The sequence below is a fragment of the Siphateles boraxobius genome, unplaced genomic scaffold (assembly GCF_051911475.1).
Source record: "Siphateles boraxobius isolate OS27281-9 unplaced genomic scaffold, OSU_SipBor_1 3, whole genome shotgun sequence".
NCBI lineage: Eukaryota > Metazoa > Chordata > Actinopteri > Cypriniformes > Leuciscidae > Siphateles > Siphateles boraxobius.
Genome location: NW_027508919.1, coordinates 7,141,835 through 7,162,592, shown reverse-complemented (window position 1 = coordinate 7,162,592; position 20,758 = coordinate 7,141,835).

The following is a 20,758-nucleotide window of genomic DNA, read 5'->3' as shown; positions in this document are numbered from 1 at the left end:
TGATATAAGTATTTGAAATGAACATGATTTCTTAATGTCTAGTGACATATCAGGGCCATTTTATGATTAATTGAAATACATTTCTTACATACAGCTCCTTTAAATAGGTCTGCTCTTTCTTTTAAAGGAACTCTGCTCTTCGAACTGGGTCTGCATCTCTGCGCTGTCTATAAAGACGCTGCTTTTCAGTAGCAGTTAATCTGGCCATACCTGACAAGAGAGATACAATTATTTGATTACTGATGACCTATGTGTTTTATTAAAAATACAACATTACTGGTATAGAGTCTGTGGAGTTACTATAGAGTCCGTGGTGTTACCAGGAAAGACAGTAACACCACAGACAGTAACACCTTTTTTAGAATTTTAGAATTGATTGGTATTTAAAGTTAATTTAAACTGTTGTAAAGTAGAGGGACACCACTTGCCACCACAAATGAAGAATGAACCACCCCTTGATAGAGCCTACATCCACTGGTGTGACAGCCATTTCCACCAGTGTGACGCTGATTTCATGTCACACTATAGGACAGTGCTGTCACACCAGTGGACATTTTCAAGATCAAGGCCAGTTCCGGCCTAGCTATATGAAAGACAGTCTTCAATCCTGACTAAGAGTGTTAAGGTTTACATTATTTTCAATAGTCAATCAATATAAATTGATGAACATTTTCAGATCAATACTTAAATTACGTCACACCAAAGGACTGTATAATGGATCCCATTTCCAGCAGTGCACAGAAATAACAATATTATCAAAATATTCAAGACAGAACTCACCTTGTGTGCAGTCCATGTGCTCCAGTGAGGTCTACTGTACTTCCTGGATGAAGAATGGCCCCTCTCAGTAATAGGGTGCCTAAATTAATGCCCGTTTTATATCTACAGAATGGCGTCGCACCAGGTGGACACCAGTTTTGCGGACAAAATGTAATGTGTCATAGTTATACTAAATGGGGACCTTAAGACTTATAACCTTTAGTTTCATTAAGTTAACACTAATATAATATCTATTCAAGTATTTTTATTGTATTTGGACTTATTTTTCATTTAATTAATGTAGTTTTAAGATAAAGAACGCTATCCCGGACAGTCACGCCAGTGGACAAATGTCATGTTTAAAACAAAATATTTACATATTTGAATTATAATGCTCATTAATTACAGATGTATTAGTTCTAGAAGATTAAACTGTATATAAAAATTTTAATGAAATATTACACATTTTTATTTATATTTGTCACTATGAACACAAAAATGGAGCGTCACGTCAACCATTACAGATTTAGTTAGTATCAGGTAATTATTCAGTAGTATTCAATTCAGGTACTCTGAATAAATGCACTGTGAACATATTTCTACAAACAGGGTAGGTCTGATTTGTTCCAGAATTTTTTTTTTGTTATGCTGGTTGAAAGTCTCTTCACATTTCCTGACAGCAATCACTAAGTTAAGTGATCTAAATGTACTGTATTTATATCGTCTGCGGCAGGCATAGGACCATAAAATGTTCGTCCAATCATTGCAATGGTATGTCCAATACATATGTATTTCCATACCTCCGCACACCCAGCTCGCACAGACATCACACGTCATCAGCCTGTTTAATGCTATGTTAGACAGACGTCAGTCTCCGAGCACCACAACCAAAACAGCAGCCCCCGTTTACAATTCCTCCTGAACCAAAACACGGTTATGCTGCGTTCACGCCATAACTGTCATTTGGAAGTGATGGAACCTGTGACGTTATACTCTGAGCGGTTCGTGACTTGAATTTATGCCTTTCAACCGAAAATGAATCTGCAGCAGTCAGGTGGTACAGGTCGATGCTCTTTAATGGTGCGTTCACACCGGACGCGAATAGAGCGTCTAGCGCGAGTGATTTCAATGTTAAGTCAATGCAAAGACGTGTTACGCGCGTAAAAAATTCCTGCGGCGCGAATGAGCCGTAGAGCGCGACGCGGTAGACGCGAATTCGCCTGATTCGCGCGTCAAGTTCACGCGAATAGCGCGAATTGAGCGTCTGGCGCGTTACGTGCCAATGATTTATTTAGTGCTTTTTGTGCATTCACACGTTTGACGCGAATTCGCGTATGCCGCCGGAGTTGAAAAATCTTAACTTCTGCATTCAAATTCGCGCCGCGTTAACCAATCAGGAGCCAGCTTGCTGCTGTCACGTGGTGAAGTAAATATTTTACCACATAAAAACTTGATTTTAATATATGAGACATTAATTTTGTATGCTATTTATTCCATATCTAATCTAAATTATATGAAACGTTATTATTATTCTAATGTAAAGAGAACCAACATACTTTAGTGCAAGAACATAGTTCGTGTCTGGACAGTGTTGTGTGAGGGGAAAAAAAACACAAGACAGTTTAATCACTTTTGTAGTAGCCTAGGCTGGCTCCATTTATCATCAAAACAAAAATAAATTACATATTAGGTGGGTGAGGGCGAGGGTGATCCTCGCTCCAATGCGGGACAGCAGGTCATTGATCTGGGCGCGGAACAGGCGGAAGTACCGCTGAAAGCGGCCGTCATCCAAGCGCAGCTCCTGGAGCAAATGGTGAAACTCGCCGAACTGGGTTCGCCTCCGAAGGGTCTGGTGGACCCAAATACGGCGATGATGATCCCTACGCCGCTGTTCTGCTCTCCAGAGAAAATACAGAGCGGTGACTCTCTCGATAAATGACCCATCAACAACAGACATCTTGTAAAAAGATGGCCGCCAACGGGTTTCGACACTTTTGAAACTTTCGCCTCTGACGCGCCATGACGCGCGTAAATTTCGCTTCAAACTTTTGTTTTTACGCGCGTTAGTTTCACTCTTGACGCGCAAATTAACACAAAGTGGTCAAGCTTCAAACTAGACACAAATTTGACGCAATATTCGCGTCCGGTGTGAATGCACGGTAAGTTGTAAATGTCCATTATTATTGTAATGTAATGTGCTTTGAGACATGAGGTAATTTAATGGAGTCTCTCATGACGCTTTGCAGACTCTGCTGTGTGCGTTCATGTGTTTTGAAAGAGGCGTGGCTTTGGAAATCTCATGCTTTTAAAGCTAACTCGCTATTGCTAGCCCTCTCCAAAAATTCCAAACCCTACCTTTAAATATTGTTTGGAGGGAAAAAAATTGATCTTTGCAAGAGATTATAAATCTGCAAACATTATAATACCCTGTTCCCTGGATATAGACAATTTGTCTCAAAGATATTCCTAATAATAATAACATTAATAATAATAGGTTACAATATATATATATAGGAATAATAAACTCATTGATAAACTCATTAACAGACAAGAGACAATAGCCTAAACATAATAACATGTTTACTGGAGATTTACTAGAGATTCTGACTAAACGTTTACTGCTGAAGTCTATAAAAAATGCTTAATTAATTTGAATGAATTATTTTTTAAAATCGTTTGAATGAATGATTCAATGACCGTCACTTATCAAACAGTCAAGAGGTGCGGGAAGATGTTTTAAGTTGGGGGTGCTTTGTTTTTGTGAGTTGGGGGGGGTCACCACCACATTTGAATAAGAAACAATATCTACATATAAACACATGCATTGCGTATAGACGAGAACAGTAGTTTAAACAGCATACGCACACTGTAACATTTGACTGCACATCACATTTTTGACATTATGATAGCCTCTACTTGCAATTGTAATGCAACGGACCGTTCTACACAGTAGGGGACATAAATTAAACCTTTCAATAAAAGGATTGTTGAGCTGTTTACGCTGGTATACACAATAAAAGAGCCAGCACAGCGACAGGAAATACAAATGACCACAAAAAAATCTGCCTACCAACCTTACACAACCCCGAAGGTGGAGTTGTCTTGGGCTGAGGAGAGAGCAGAGACGACGGCTAATTCTTTTTCTACGCAGAATTCAACCGTCACAATATGACGTCACACTCTGCGTTATGTTTTTTTAAAATAAATAATTTAACTTATAAATAACTTTTTAATAGCCCAATTAAAGTGTTCATTACACATAAATTACTAAGTGCTAAAAATGTATAAATGTAAATGAACAAAAATGTGTGTTACATTCAGAGCCGGCGGCAGAAACAAATCAATGGACGGGCATTTAATATTCTTGGGGGGGCCTAATTATGACAAACAAATAAATTGGGGGGGGGGGGGGGGGGGGTGCTTACATGCGCTTCATGCACGCAAGGTCTCGCGCTCTCTACCTCTCTGCCGTGCGCGCTGTTTGAACGTATATTCACGTAGACTTTCGAAAACCGGGACATATTCTTCGTAGCCTTTCGAAAACCGGGACATATTCACATAGCCTTTTGAAAAAATTTTGAGCCTTTTGTATATCATAATTCTTATGAGCCTTTTGTATATCAGGGAGAGTTTATAAATTTCCCGGGACAGCTTGTTAAAAAGAAGAACAATCCCGGAAAAACCGGGACGGGTGGCAACATCTACAACAGTTTCACAGCGATTTCAATATCCTAACTATAATTAGCCTATTGCCCAATCATATTTCGGCTATCATGAGATATCATGTTACAGTTATAGCCTATAGGCTGTGAACTAACATGAACAAACAATGAACAGCTGTATTTTTATTAACTAACATTAACAAATACAGTAACAAATGTATCGCTCATGGTTAGTTCATGTTAGTCATTAACTAATGTTAACTAATGAACCTTGTCTGCATTGTTCCGTGAACACAGCATGCTATAAGCCAACTTCCTATAATAACAGCCAAATAGTCACAAATCTCAAGTTAAGTATTAAAATCAACCATGCATAATCAACTACGACACGCTCACACACATATTGCATATCAGTGTCAAATGCATAATTTACACCACGTCTGGTGCAACTTACGAAGAGTAATAAAACCAACTGGCCTACTCACGTTCTTAATACAGCTGAAGTCGACGTTTTTGGGATTGGAATCTCATGAGTTTCTCTTTCCATTCGTTTCTGAATAGGCAAAATCGAGCACGTCGCGTCGCTATAACTTTACCGAGATGCTGCGGTCAGAGCGGCTCAGCGGGAAACCCCTTTTTTGTAAACAATCAGTCAAACTTCCGGGAGTTTTTTTTTTTTATAAGATTAGCCTATGAGTCAAACATTGCACTTAAATACACATCAATAAATATATAAATACTGCACGTAAATTATTATTATTATTATTAAAATAATTTATTAAATGCAAATTGGATGGAGGGGGGGCACAGGACCTCTCTAGGCGGGCCCGGCCCCCTAAGGCCCGCCCATAGCGCCGGCCTTGGTTACATTTACAATCCTGTGAAAAATAAGGGGTGCCGAACCCCCAGCAGCATCCCCTACTTCCCGCTCCCCTAATTGATAAACTTTTATCCCAGTAGTACTTGCGTGATAATTTGAGCATTTGTAACACAGAAACGATAGTGTGTGGTGGTATAGACGACAGTTTGTGACGATGTTTAATGAACTGCTTTCTCTGGGTCAGCACAGCAGCAACGCCAACTCAGATTTTCCGGTGTGATTTTGTCAAAGGATCAAACCGGTGTCATTAAAGGCGGGCATAGGCTACACTGTGCGATGTCTGTGCGATTTCAGCAAGGTACCTACTACTACTCACACTAAACGAGTAAATCGCATGCGATGTAAAGCCAAAGCCCTTGATTTATGTGCTCACACGAACGTCGAGCTGCAACTTGACTGCTCACACTATAGCCTACGTGTGAAATATACCCCCGTGCTGGGTTGCGCCTAGACGATATCATGTATCCAGAGATATTGTCAAAACAAGCATTTCTACCAATATCAAGAAGATGATTTAGCACTTCCAATTTATGTATTAAATTATTATTAGTATTATTGTATTAGGGAAGGCTAATTTTATTATTAAATTGATATGCTATTATAATTAATTTGCCACGCAATAATTTCACAGCACATCACCGCAATGCGCTGTGAGGATAATAAAATATTACATAGAAGCTTACTCCACGAGGAATAATAATATAATTATATGCCTATAATTATATTAACATTCTATAATATGTCCGAACACTGCAATAATTAGTCATCAATGAAAATTAAAAACAGGTTTATGTCAAAAACATTGTTTAACTAATTAATAAAAGAGACATGGTGCTACATCGAAGCTTGGAAGACGTGGGTATAACTGGGCAAACTGGAGGTAGGCCTATACACAGTAATTTGAGGTAAGCAACAATAATTTGTAGCTAATTTGACCTACAGAACTTAAAGAGTTCCCTCTTTCGTTTTTTTTTTTCTTTCTGCAGATTGAAATGGTTAAAATCTGTTTTCGCGCAGGCGCAGTGAGGAAAAAAACACTGAGTTTAGGGCACTCGGTTCTGCTTACACTGTGCGATATACTGTAGTCACGAGGAGCGACCAAAATTTCTGACATGCCAGAAATTCATACGACCATCCGATTGCCAATCGGGAGAGGTTAATCGCCTCTCATTTCCCATTGTATAGGCTACTGCACGAACACTGCACGACAGACGCACGACAAAGCTGAAAATCGGCCTGACCCGAAAAAGAGTCGCACGACTCAGAATTCGCTCAAAATCGGACGAAATTCGCACAGTGTATATGCTTGTCTTTAGGGATTATATGTGTGGGTGTTTCAATCGAGATCGCGATTGTTTAACGATTAATCTTGCAGCTTTAATTGTAAGCCATTTAAAATACATTTGTAAACTGGGTATATACAGTAGGCCTATATAAACAGTAAACTGTCACAGTCCAAAGACGAAGATGAGTCAAAAGTTCCAATCCATATAATAGGCTAAAAGAAAAAAAACTCAGATGACACAGTGTAACAGCTTGTCTATACAAACAATATCCCACAATAAAAAGAAAACCATGAACTATACAAGGAAGTAGCTACAATGAACGTCCTGGTTGCGTATGCAACCCACCGTTCCCTGAAGGAGGGAACGGAGGACGTAGTCGACGCCGACTGAAATGGGATCACGCTAGGGAGCCTATCGTCTTCGAGTATTATTGAACGAGCCAATACACATTGGCGTGCGAGATTTGCATCTCACACTCCGCCCCGCAGCGCGGGTATAAATACGGAAGTGGATGCACGTACCATTTGCTTTTCGCTGAGGAGCCGAGCGTAACTCGGAGTCAGCGGTGGTCCAGCGGTAGTGGCAAGGGGACTACTTCCCTTTCAGTCGATAATGTCGGACGTAGTCGACGCCGACTGAAATGGGATCAACCATTGAACACGCCACTAACGCTGCCACCTTCCAGTGCCTAGACAAAAGCCTTCTGATCCTCCCGACGTTCTAGCGGAAAAGGACAGGGCTTAGGCCAGGAAGTCGCTGCTGTTCCACAAGACCCACTCAGTTAGACTTGGTAACACTGGGAAAGCGTGCCCAACATTGGAAGGAAGGGACGCTGCGGAAGCCCAACCAACCCGAAAAGGGGGGGGGGGGAATACACATATGAACTGGGCGGAGGGCCGGGCAGTATAACATATGGAATGTCACTGGGGTGGCTCCAGCCTAGAGAGGGGGGAGACACACCAATTTACAGTGACGGCAGGACTCTGCCAAGGGAAAGACACGGGCTCACTTTGGGGAGCCGTATCGTGGAAGAATACACATATGGGGTCGCCGTAGGGACCGCAACATATGGACCCAGCCTAACACGGGTTCCACACAGCATACGAGTGGTAGGCCTAACACCAGACGTTCCGCCACGTACGACGTTGGGGGGGTGCGGAGGAGCTCAACAGGTTCCGGACAAGGGAATTCAACCGGAGCGAAACGGTGCACGTATCCGGTCCGTAAGAGGGGAATGGCGCAGCAAGCCGACACTGAACCGGGCTCACGGTGTTACTGGCTTCTATGAGAAGAGAGCACACGGGAAGCAACCGGTTCGACACGTAGGCTATAGAATCTAGCAAACGTATTAGGTGTCGCCCAGCCCGCAGCTCTACAGACATCTGTCAGCGAGGCACCCTGCGCCAACGCCCAAGAAGCGGCAACACTCCTTGTGGAGTGAGCTCGCAGTCCGGGGGGACAGGGTTCACCTTGGGACTCATACGCCAAGATGATGGCATCCACTATCCAGTGGGCCAACCTCTGCTTGGAGACAGCCTTTCCCTTCCGCTGATCTCCATAACAGACGAAGAGCTGCTCTGAGGTCCTAAAGCTTTGCGTTCTGTCCACGTACAAGCGCAGAGCGCGAACGGGGCAGAGAAAAGCCAGGGCTGGGTCTGCCTCCTCCGGGGGCAGCGCTTGCAGGTTCACCACCTGGTCCCGAAAGGGGGTGGTAGGAACCTTGGGCACATATCCAGGCCGGGGTCTCAGGCTAACGTGAGAGTTAGCCGGCCCGAATTCCAGGCACGATTCGCTGACCGAAAATGCGTGCAGGTCCCCTACCCTCTTGATGGAGGCCAAAGCAAGTAGGAGAACTGTCTTTTGGGACAGAATTTTTAACTCTACTACCTGCAAAGGCTCGAAGGGCGGTCTCTGCAGTGCAGTTAGCACCAGAGATAAGTCCCAAGAGGGTATAGAGGGGGGGCGAGGCGGATTCAATCTCCTCGCTCCCCTCAGGAACCTGACGATCAAGTCATGCTTCCCCAGGGATTTCCCGTCTACTGCATCGTGATGTGCGGCAATAGCGGCGACATACACTTTGAGGGTGGAGGGGGACAGCCGACGCTCCAAAGCCTCTTGGAGGAAAGAAAGCACGGAAATGATCGAACACCTTCGGGGGTCTTCTCCTTGAGAAGCACACCACTCAACGAACAGTTTCCACTTCAGGGAGTAAGCAAGCCTCGTAGAGGGAGCTCTCGCTGAAGTGATGGTATCTACGACTGCCTGTGGTAGACTACCTAGAACCTCCGCGTCCCGTCCAGGGACCACACATGGAGTCTCCAATAGTCTGGACGCGGGTGCCATATGGTGCCCCGTCCCTGAGAGAGTAGGTCCTCTCTCAGAGGAATAGGCCAGGGAGGAGCTGTCGAGAGGAGAAAAAGTTCGGGGAACCAGGTTCGGTTGGGCCAATAAGGGGCAACTAGCAAAACCTGCTCCTCTTCCTCCCTGATTTTGCACAGTAGTTGTGCAATAAGGCTCACTGGGGGAAACGCGTACTTGCGGAGGCCCCGGGGCCAGCTGTGAGCCAGTGCATCCGTTTCGAGGGAATAAAACAACTGGCAATGGGACAAGTCCGGAGAGGCAAACAGATCTATCTGTGCGGCCCCGAAGTGGTCCCATATCAGCTGGACCGCCTGGGGATGGAGCCGCCATTCTCCCGAGGCCACAATCTGTCGTGAGAGCTCGGCGGCGGCACGATTGAGCAGGCCACGGATGTGAACGGCACGAAGCGACCTCAGATGCTTCTGACCCCATAGGAGGAGGTGGCGGGCGAGTTGTGACATGCGACGGGAACGTAGACCACCTTGGCGGTTGATGTACGCAACGGTCGCAGTGTTGTCCGTACGGACCAGTACATGTTTGCCAAGCAGCGTCGTCTTGAGGCGTCTCAAAGCAAGGAGCACTGCTAACAACTCGAGGCAGTTGATGTGCCAATGCAGGTGGGACCCCGTCCAGGTGCCAGCTACTGCATGCCCGTTGTACGTGGCCCCCCAGCCGGTGTTGGAGGCGTCTGTGGAAACCACAGCATGCCTGGACACTTGTTCTAGGGACACACCGGCCCGGAGAAACGAAAGGTCCGACCACGGGCTGAGGGTTTGGAGGCAGGCCGGGGTGATTTTCACAGGGAGCGTGCCTCTCTGCCACGCCCACCTCGGGACTCGGTCGCGAAGCCAGTGCTGGAGTGGTCTCATATGAAGCAGGCCGAGCGGCGTAACTGCGGCTGCGGCTGCCATATGCCTCAGGAGCCTCTGAAAATGTTTCAGAAAAACCACTGTTCTGCTCTTGATAAAATTCAGGCAGTTCAGCACCGACCGGGCGCGATTCTCTGTGAGGCGCGCCGTGTGTTGGACCGAGTCCAGCTCCAAACCGAGAAAAGAGATCCTCTGCACAGGGGCGAGTTTGCTCTTCTCCCAGTTGACCTGAAGACCCAACTGGCTGATGTGCTGGAGCAGCAAATCCCTGTGTTCGCATAACAGCTCCCGAGACTGAGCTAGTATCAGCCAGTCGTCGAGAAAGTTGAGAATGCGAATGCCCTGCTCTCTCATGGGAGCGAGGGCTGCCTCCGTGACTTTCGTAAAGACACGGGGTGACAGGGCCAGCCCGAAGGGTAAGACTTTGTACTGATACGCCTGACCCTCGAACGCGAAACGCAGGAATGGCCTGTGTCGCGGCAGGATGGAGACATGAAAGTACGCGTCCTTCAGGTCGATCGCTGCAAACCAATCCTGGGGACGGACACATTGGAAGATGCGTTTCTGCGTCAGCATTCTGAACGGGAGCTTGTGAAGGGCCCGGTTCAGGACTCGCAGGTCCAGGATTGGTCGTAACCCACCCCCTTTCTTGGGTATAATGAAGTACGGGCTGTAAAAGCCGGCCTTCATATCGGCTACTGACACCGGCTCTATCGCGTCCTTCGCCAGCAGGACCGCGATCTCCGCGCGCATGACAGGAGCAGATTTGCTCGACACCGAAGTGTGGCGAATGCCACTGTACTTGGGCGGACTCCGGCGGAACTGAATCGTGTAGCCGAGCCTGATGGTACGGAGGAGCCAGCTGGACGGGTTGGAGAGCACTTTCCAGGCCTCGACGAAGCGTACCAGGGGGACCAAAGGTAACACGGGCATACCCGGGGTGGGGCAGCGAGGTGGAGGACAGGGACCCGGCTCGGAAGGCCCGTGGGCGGCCCGAAGCGGGGTCTGAGTGAGCCGTGCTGCACTTACCTGTCTCCACGGGGCAACAGAGGATGGGAGAGAAGGCGGATGACCGGGTCCTCGAACGCCTCGTGTTGCCGGCTGGCGAACAAGAGGGGGCTGGGGGGGGCAAGGCTGTTCCACAGGGTCGCAAACCGCCAGCCTCGCCCTCTTGGGACCCAGGGACGGAGAAATTCGCTCTTTTGATCATTTGGGTACCACTGGACTCCGGAGAGCCAATGGTGGAACGGTAACCATCTGAAGAGTTAGTCCCCCCATCCCTGGGTGGCCTGTCTCAGGAACGTTTCTGACACTTGCCCCCTGGCTGGGCAGTGACTGAGACAGACTGGGCGGCCTGCCTGCTGCTGGTTCTACGCTGGGGCCTGGGTGAAGGCTGTTGCGGAGACCCCGCGGAACCGGAGGCAGCGGCAGGGGGGCGCCCTCGGCGACGAACGGGCAGAGGGACTATCCCCGGCGGCAGGGTGGAGGCAACAGCGGGCCGCCGGGATAGGGTGTGTCGGGGAGCCTCCGTCCGAACCTGGGTGGCAGAGAACTGTTGGGCGCAGCTCTCCGCCACGTCGCCGAACAACCCAACCTGGGAAATTGGGGAGTCCAGGAACCGAACCTTGTCCGCATCCGCCATCTCAACCAGGCTGAGCCAACGATGGACCACCAAGTTGGACATCGCTAGACTGACCGCACACGCCGCGACGCTCGTACCCCGGAGGGCGAGGTCAATGGCGGTGCGGAGCTCACTCATGAGCGCCCGATCTAAACTACCCTCGTGCATGTCCATGAGTGTCTTGGCCTGGTAGACCTGCAACAACGCCAAGGCATGCAAAGAGGAAGCGGCTTGCCCGCAAGCTCTGTAAGCTCTGACCGCCAATCCTGACGCGAACTCACAGGCCTGCGAGGGGAAACAAGGATCCCCCACCCAGGATGCAGCGGCCGTTGGACATAAATGAGTCGCAACAGACCGCTCCACTGGAGGGATAGCCTCATAACCCTTCACCGCTCCTCCGACAAGGGTAGTGAGGGAGGAAGAACTACTTAAGTCGTTTTCAGCAGTAAAAGGTGCCGTCCACGACCAAGTAAGCTCTTCATGCACTTCGGGATAGAAGGGCACTGGGGCGGCGGGCTGAGAACCAGCACGGCCCGCCCCGAGATACCAATCATCCAACCGAGACTGAACAGGACACGGTGGAGGGTTCCACTCGAGCCCGACAGCCTCGGCGGCCCGTTTCAGCATAGCTGATAATTCTGGATCCGGCTCGGGCAACATTGAACTCCCGGAGGGAGACAACGCAGCCGAGTCGTCATCTCCAGACATCAGCTCACCCTCCGATGCTGCAATCGACATCCTGTCCTCCAGGGGAGCCCCGAGTGAAACCGCTGGCCCACCCATTACAGATGGACCAGCAGATAACACCGGAGGCTCCAATGGTAGCAGTGGAAGGGAGGGGTGAGGTGCCCACAGGGAATGGTTACCGGGCGGGACATCCAACACTACCCTCCGGTCACCCATCCCATGCAGCACCCGGGGGTGGGGCATGGTAATGGGGACTCGCTCTCCGCGGACGAAGGCGAGTCTCGCCCTCAACACTGCGACAGTCATGTTCCCACAGTGAAAACATGAGCTGTCCACAAAAGCTGTCTCAGCGTGCTGTAAGCCCAAACACGTGATACAACAATTGTGACCATCAGAGAGAGACAGGGAACGACCGCACCCAGAAACGCACGGGCGGAATGACATCTTGAAAAAGACGCAAACGCACCCGTGTTGCTCTTTTAGGAAATGAAAAACTCTCACCAGTGCCGGAGCACACAGGGGAATGACCGCGGCAACACTAACACAGGAATGGTGCACCCTGTGCCAGTGAAGCACTCACTTTCTCGCCCTCAACCGACCGTCAGACAAACAAACACAAACAGAAATTTGGTTGCTGTGAAAACAGCAGTTGAGAGCTTAAAGCTCGCGATCACCGCTGCACTCGCGCTGTAACCACCGACACCAGGAGAGACTTCCCAAAGAAGCGCCGACACACTCGCTCATTGTACAACAACACTCTTCAGATCCAGACATGAAGCTCGGCTCCGAAGCGTAAGGCAAATGGTGCGTGCATCCACTTCCGTATTTATACCCGCGCTGCGGGGCGGAGTGTGAGATGCAAATCTCGCACGCCAATGTGTATTGGCTCGTTCAATAATACTCGAAGACGATAGGCTCCCTAGCGTGATCCCATTTCAGTCGGCGTCGACTACGTCCGACGTTATCGACTGAAAGGGAACTAAAAGACTAGGTGTGATCAAATTAAATGTAACTGATAAGACCAGGAAACTTGAACAAATGAAACGGATGATAAACAAACTCAAAGTCCATGAAAATGGAACAGCCAACAAATTACTTTATGTGACACAAACAAATAAAACAACCTTTTTAAAAGTTTGGGGCCAGTTAGACTTTTTAAATGTGATTACAGTAAAAATTGTAATAGCTAATGTATGGTTCTATTTTTATGCATTTAATTTAACAATTTATTCCTGTGATGGCAAAGATGAATTTTCAGCAGCCATTCCTGCACATGATCCTTCAAAAACTAAAAAGAATTTCATTTTGTAACATTATAAATGTCTTTACTGTCATTTTTGAGCAATTTATTGCATCCTTGCTGAATAAAAGAGTTACTTTCTTTTTCTTTTCTTTTTAGACCCTAAACTTTTGAACAGTAGTATAAATTAGCTGTTAGTTTTTAAGCTACATCAAAGCTAAGTTAACTTTGGCTTCTCATTCTTATTGGCCTCATTTGCTGTTTGCTTAACGTCTGAAGCAGTACTTTGAGACCAGTAGATCACTTATAACGAGCGTAAGTCATGTTTTCCACAGGCCTTTGCATGAACTGTGTTCAGGTTTTGTTGTAATCCTTGGAAAGAGAAAGGACGCTAACAGGCGTGACACATCTGCTTACACTTATCAAGATTTTGAACTCTGCCACGTCAATAACCGACAGGCCCAAACACTGGACTCTCTAACTATCAATGTAGGCCTACTGCTGTGAGATGAAAGACTTGGAATAGCACAGGCAAAACAGATGACACAAGTCGGCAGGAATAAAGGAAAGCAACTCCAGCATGCCTTTACTTTATCATTTATAGAGAGTGGATTTAGGTTGGCTCCGACAATCATGATAATTACAACAGTAGGCTAAATTTAATAAAGTAGGCAGCGTTTAATTTTAGTCAATTTCAAGTTAAACAAATGATTTCCCATGAGAACTTTGCATTCATATATACTTCATATACTAGATATGGTGTCTGATTCTCTGCTTAACCTTCATGATTATTAAGCAGCTGTCAGGGCAGTTTAACTGTGTGTGATTTTGAGTTTATTCTCCTCAGGCGGTCCTGATTCACATGGTGCCACAGGTTGGATTCAAGACATGAGGCAAGCCAGGCAGTGCTTTTGATTTTGCGATTTAACCACCTTGACATGTACTGGTTTCAAGCAGGTAAAGAGGCATTTTTTTTTCCATTGGCAGACTATTCACCCTATTTCTACGGTGTAGATGGATTGCAGCTGAAGAGGAAGCAAAGCAAACAAGCCATAGTAAAATATATAGCCTAGATATAAATACATTTAAAAAAGTAAATATAACTTCTAGATTTCATGTTTAAAATAATGTTTTACTTTCCATTTCTTCAAGTATTTATGAAATTTACTAGCAATTATGGAATGAAAATTGTTTCGAAGTAAATCCTACAAGTTTTTCTTCTAGTGTAGCACTAGCCTGGCAAACCAGACCCACATCCAGATGTTAGGTCTGGGAACTCACCATTGGCATGCCTCAATCCGAGGGGTGGGATAAACGGTTGTCTTTCAAATTCCCTCTGCACGCAATAAGATAGCGCTACAACCAAGCGGCAACATTCTAATCTGAAAAATGAAGCCTACCCGGTAGTGCGAAAAACTGCAATTCGTGGAAAATCCGCTAGGGGCAGGTCCCAAAAGGGAGCAAATGTCCATAGACCCCATGTTAAAATGTCCGTTTTCACAGCATGAATTCATGTTTTTACAGGTAGGTCCCATGCTCAGGTAAAGGACTAGATGTTACAATCCCGGAATCCACGTATCCCAAGATGGATATACTATAAGCTGGAAATAGGAGAGATATTGAGACAAGTGCCAAGGATCACTGGCTTCATTGGGGTCATCAGGTGGGCACCCTCCTTCACGAGTGTTTCGATGATTAACCCACAACACCTCCAGAGGGCTCATCGGCAATACCTAGCGTCCCAGGTTTGCCCCCCTCGGCTTGTGATCCCCCCTTGCTCAACTACTGTTACTGTCTACATGCCCAGATACTATCCTTTCTCTTCAACCACAGCCAACGGCTGGCCTCCTCTGCTGCATTGGAAAGGGATTTCACAATCTGCTGCAGAACCTGACCTCGCATTCCTAGGTCCTTCAAAAACTGGACTGAGGAGCGGCCGACAAACCCTCTACAGCCGACCTCCACTGGGTAGATCCTGACTTTCCACCCACACTGCTCAGCATCAGCTGCCAGTTCTGAGTACTTTAGCCTCTTACGTTCACTGAGACCTCCCATGGCACCGTCAGTTCCACTAGGAAGGCCGTGCGAAGGGTGGGGGACCAAAAGACGATGTCAGGTCTAAGGTTTGTTACTGCAATCTCAGTGGGGAAGTGCAACCGCTGGTTTAGATCCACTAATAACTTCCAGTCTCGTGCTTTGTGCAGCAGGCCCGGATATGTGCTGGATCCCTGCAATCTACTTGGTGTTATACCTGCTCGAACAAAGGCCATTGATGGATACTGCTTGGCTGGCAGAGGCGGGAGGGTATTTGTGGCTGTTCGCTTGGCCTCAAGGCTGGCCGCCAAGCACCGTAGCACCTGGTTGTGCCGCCATGTATACCGGCCTTGTGCCAAGCTTGTTTTACAGCCAACCAAGATGTGCTTTAGGTTTGCTGAAGAGGGACACAGGGAGCAGGTGGCATCTTCCCCATACCACTGCTGGAGGTTAGTTGGTGATGGTAAGACATCATAAACTGCTCGAATGAGGAAGCTGGCTCGGTGTGCCTCCATCCCCCTAAGCTCCCTCCAGGAGAGTTTCCTCTTTTCTACATCCTTCCAATGTGTCCATTGGCCTTGTTTCACATGTTAGACTGCCTTTGTAAGCCTCATCACCTGCTCCTGTTTGCGTATTTCTTCCACGACTAAACCTCGCCGTTGTAAAGGAGATGCTTTGTGCCAGAATGGTACATTTTACCCAACTCCTAGACCTTGTCTCCCCAACTGCACATGCCCGACAATTTCTTGGTGCCTGAGAGCAGATTTTGCTTGCTCTGACGCCACAGCTGAGGACCACTTTCTTCCAGTCGATCGGGTAAGGACAGTTCCAGCAACTACAGTGTCTCGAGACTCTGACAGAGTCATCTCAGGCCTCACCTTGGCGCACTTAAACTCCTCGGTAAGGCAGGACACAGGTAGCTCTAAAACACCTTTTCCATACAGTGCTGTGTTGGTAATGCACCTGGGAAGACCAAGCCACTTCTTGGCATAATAGCTAACCAGCCGCTCCAGCTTTTTGCCCTTGGAAAGAGGAATATCGTAGACAGTCAGTGGCCATATTAGGCGTGGAAGGAGGCCAAACTGCAGGCACCAGAGTTTTAGACTGCCAGGCAATAAGGTGCTGTCGATACCATCGTCCGAGGCTCTTAACAGATTTCTCTGCCACTGTTGGTATTGGTTCTCCATCAATGAAGAAGCGATGCTCTGTCAACTTTCCTTTCACAATAGATACACTCCTGGACTTACAAGGCTTTATTTTCATTCGAGCCCACTTGATGGTGTCCTGAAGCTTGCCTAAGAGTCGCCGGGTACAAGCTTTGGTGGTCGTAAGAGTGGTTAGGTCATCCATGTATGCCCTGATTGGAGGGAGCCTGAGTCCGGCTGCTGAGCGCTCCCCTCCAACCACCCAACGTGACGCACGAATGATAACCTCTATAGCCATTGTGAAAGTCAGAGGAGAGATGGTGCATCCAGCCATTATCCCTACTTCCAAGTGCTGCCATGCAGTAGTATACTGCTCTGTTATGAGGCATAGCTGTATATCCTGAAAGTAGGACTGGACTAGATTGAGGATCGGTTTTGGCACACCAAAGTAACAAAATGCCACCCAGAGAAGATTGTGTGGGACAGATCCAAAAGCATTTGCAAAATCCAGAAAAACAACATGCAGATCTCTGGACTCCCTCTTGGCAGATTGGATTTGGTGGCAGATCATGGATGTATGCTCCAAACACCCTGAGAAGCCCGGAATACCTGCTTTTTGCACCGTTGTATCAATGTACACATATTTTTCAAGGTAAAGGGCTAATCTACGTGCCAGAATGCTGAAAAAAATCTTGCCCTCTACATTCAAGAGGCAGATGTGACGAAATTGGTCGACAGCAGTAGAGTTATTTTCTTTGGGGATAAGGACCCCTTCTGCCCTTCTCCATACTGTTGGTATCTCCTGCTTCTGCCACACCACTTTCATCAGCTTCCACAAGAACTTCAGCACACCTGGTGCATTCTTGTAAATCTTGTAGGGAACACCATTTGGCCCCGGGGAAGATGCTGTTCTTGCCCCCCGGACTGTTGTAACTACCTCATTCCACTTTGGTGGGCAGGTTTCAAATGAAGAGTGTGGGGGATGTATAAGTGGCATGTCAGAGGGGAGAACAATTGGGTCATTACGATGGGGGTCTGAATGGACCTCCCTCAAATATCCCTCAAGATCTTCTTTTGATGTTACCAGATTGCCGCTCTTTTCCTTTACGAAGAGACCTTTTGTAAACCGGAAGGTGTCACTAAAGAACTTGGCTCTTGATTGTTCTTTTTTCCGACGCCTCTTTCTCAGGTATTCTGCTCTATGCAAAGTTGCAAGTCTGCTTTTGATCTCAGCTTGGAGCACATTTATTCCATCCTTCTCCTCTTCAGAAGCTTTCCTCCACTGTTTCTTCAGTAACCGTCTTTCTTTAACCAGCTGATCTATCTCCTGTTGTCTCCTGGATTTAATTTTGGTGGTGCATAGGTTTCTGGTGCCGCTCACAGTTCCAAATCTTTCAGCTCCGTAGTTGTAAATTAACTCTCCCATTTTTTCCATTTTCTTCACAGCTGATCGCTTGAGTTGTTCCAACAGACAACAAAGATCCTCATCGACATTTTGCCAATCTTTTTGCTCATGGGATTTAGGCCATATCATAAGTGGTCTCCATCCCTGGATCTTCTTTTCAGTAGCGGGCTGTGGAATGGAGGCCTCATCATTCCCTTCAGTTTGATGTACCGTCTCCCCACTAGCAGGATTATTGATGTTCTGCAGACTGTGGGGTTCTTCCTGCTGCTGAACTTCACTCGACTGACTCGGCTTGCTCCGTAAGAAGTATTGGTCGATGCGAGTCCCCTGCACTTGTGGCTTCATACAACTTTTATTGTATTTTTCGATAGGTTCCGAGTGCCTGACAACTGTGAGGGTGGTGAATTTTTGTTCTAACTCGTTAGTTGAGATCGTATTTAGATATAAAATGTTTGACAAATAAGGGAGTGGTTAGCTTTGATTGACAGCTTGATTGACAGCTGATAATGGGTTGCGCCGAGTGGAATTCCTGAAATTTGACGTCTCGGCCATGATCTGACACAACACATCATACCACCTCTGTATCCTTTCTGAACATTTGTATTGAATTATCGTACATAAAATGGGTTGCTCTGCTATAAACTGCACTAAACAACACTGTAGGAGTACTTCGCTCCATTTTTTACGGTAAGTGACATTCCACTACTATTTCACGTAGTAAGCACTATTTAGCATCATATTTAGCATTTAGTTTGTGGGCAGTGGCATTGCAACAGTTAGCATTAAATCGCCTCAGATAAGTTAGTGTCCGAGGTACTTGGTTATAACTGACGTTTGAAACACTGTAAATGCGTCTGCCAAATGAATAATATAATAGCCGAATGTCAAATAAAGCTGTTCTCATTACCTATATTATTTTTGTCAGAAAATAGAACAAGTAGCTATGATATAGTGAATGACTAACTTTTTTTATATGTAAAATGATCTGAATTGAGAGAGTTCGGGAACTGGGTGAAAGCTCTGTGATAGTGAGTTTAACAAGTAATAAGCACAATAAAAGAAAGGAAATTAAAATGGTCAAACAAAACTCTTTAAATATAAAAAAAGAGAAGCAGATAAATGACGATTCTATGGAAAAACAAAAAAACTGGCGCGCACTCAACACATGAATGTGCTGCTGCTCGTCTCAGCCATTCACTGAACAAGGTAGACGCAGTTAGAAAGAGTGACGGCAGGGAGAAAGCAAGGGTTACTACAGTTGCACTGGGTTACTGAGGTTTGTCTAAAAAGTCGCTAGATTTGTCGCTAGTCGCTTTTTTGAAAAAAAAATCGCTAAAGGGGTCTGAAAAGTCGCTAAAATAGCGACAAAGGCACTAAGTTGGCAACACTGCCTAGTCTGCCAGTCGATCTTATAACGTTAGCTGAGGCTGCCGCTGCTTGGCTGAAGAGGCTCGTCCACCGGCCGGCTCAGTCTCACACAAAGCCCGCCCTTTTACCCATATATGGATTGGCCAGAAGGTGGGCGGGGTTATGATTTCCCAAGATTTTCAAAGATGGCGCCGTCCATACCCCCCATAAATGACCTCAAAACCGTTATTCAGAAAGTCTATGGGTGACGTCACAGACGCTTTGTCCATTTTTTTTTTACAGTCTATGGCTACAACCAACCAGAGCAATGAACATTTGTGGTTGAGTGAGTCCCATGCGTTTTCCCACCAGCAGAGCTAGATATTAAACTTTTGCCGTATCTGGTCGGCAAAACTCAGAACACAGCTTCCTTCTTTAAGAATGACTTAAGTGCCGTTCTTTGTTCTTTTCTCAAAGAAAAGCTTAAATCCAAGTCCTCCAGAGTTGCGGCCAAGCCGATTCGAAAGACCGTCATCTTCTTTGTTTTCAAGCAGGAAATTCATGCGGAACCGTCACAACTCTGCCGTCATTATTTTAAGCCCGCCCACCAACTCTATACACACGATGTGATTGGCCTGCCTAGAGTTTGGTTTTTCCAGCTCGAATGCCAACAGAGAGTTGCTAGACTACACTGTCTGCAAAAAGAATTTTGCTGCCGCTAGGGTGCGTCTCAAATTTCTAGGCTAGCGTAGCACAGGAACCTGCTTGAAAAAAGTAAAAAATTGTTAATGCTTTGAAACTGCCACGGATGAAAAAACGAAAAGTGTGCATCTGCAAGGATAGCATAAAGCATTGCCACCCAAAGCCATTGTTTTTAGGCTATATATTTATAAATAATGCCCCCCTCCCCCTCCCTCCCTCCCTCATTTTCAACATGATATTTTGTATGTCTATAAAAATATTCAACAACTGAGACATAAACTGAACAAATTTCACAGATGTTTGGTGAACAGAAATGGAATGAGTCCCTGAACAGAGCAGGGATTAATATCAAAAGCCGTCAGTATGTGGTGTGGCCAGCAGCTGCTTTAAAAACTAGTCTCTCTCATCTTCATGGACGGCACCAGATCTTGCTATAAAATGTTACTCCACTCTTTCACCAAGACACTTGCAAGTTCTCGGACACATGCGGTTTGGGACTGCAAGGATGATCAGCTGTCATTCCTGTCTCCCGGTTGCACTGTCTTAAGTGTCTTATATTACAAACATTGCAGTTCATTGCTCTGGCCATATCTGCAGTCCTCCCTGCAGCAGGACTATGGCATGTTCACAGAGTTGATCAGGGCCTTGAGCATCTGTCTTCTGGTGGTTTTCAGAGCCAGTAGAAAGGTCTCTTTAGTGTCCCAAGTTATTTGAACAGGTCCGGCATATACAGACTGGCAAACTCACAAGAGGTGAAAAA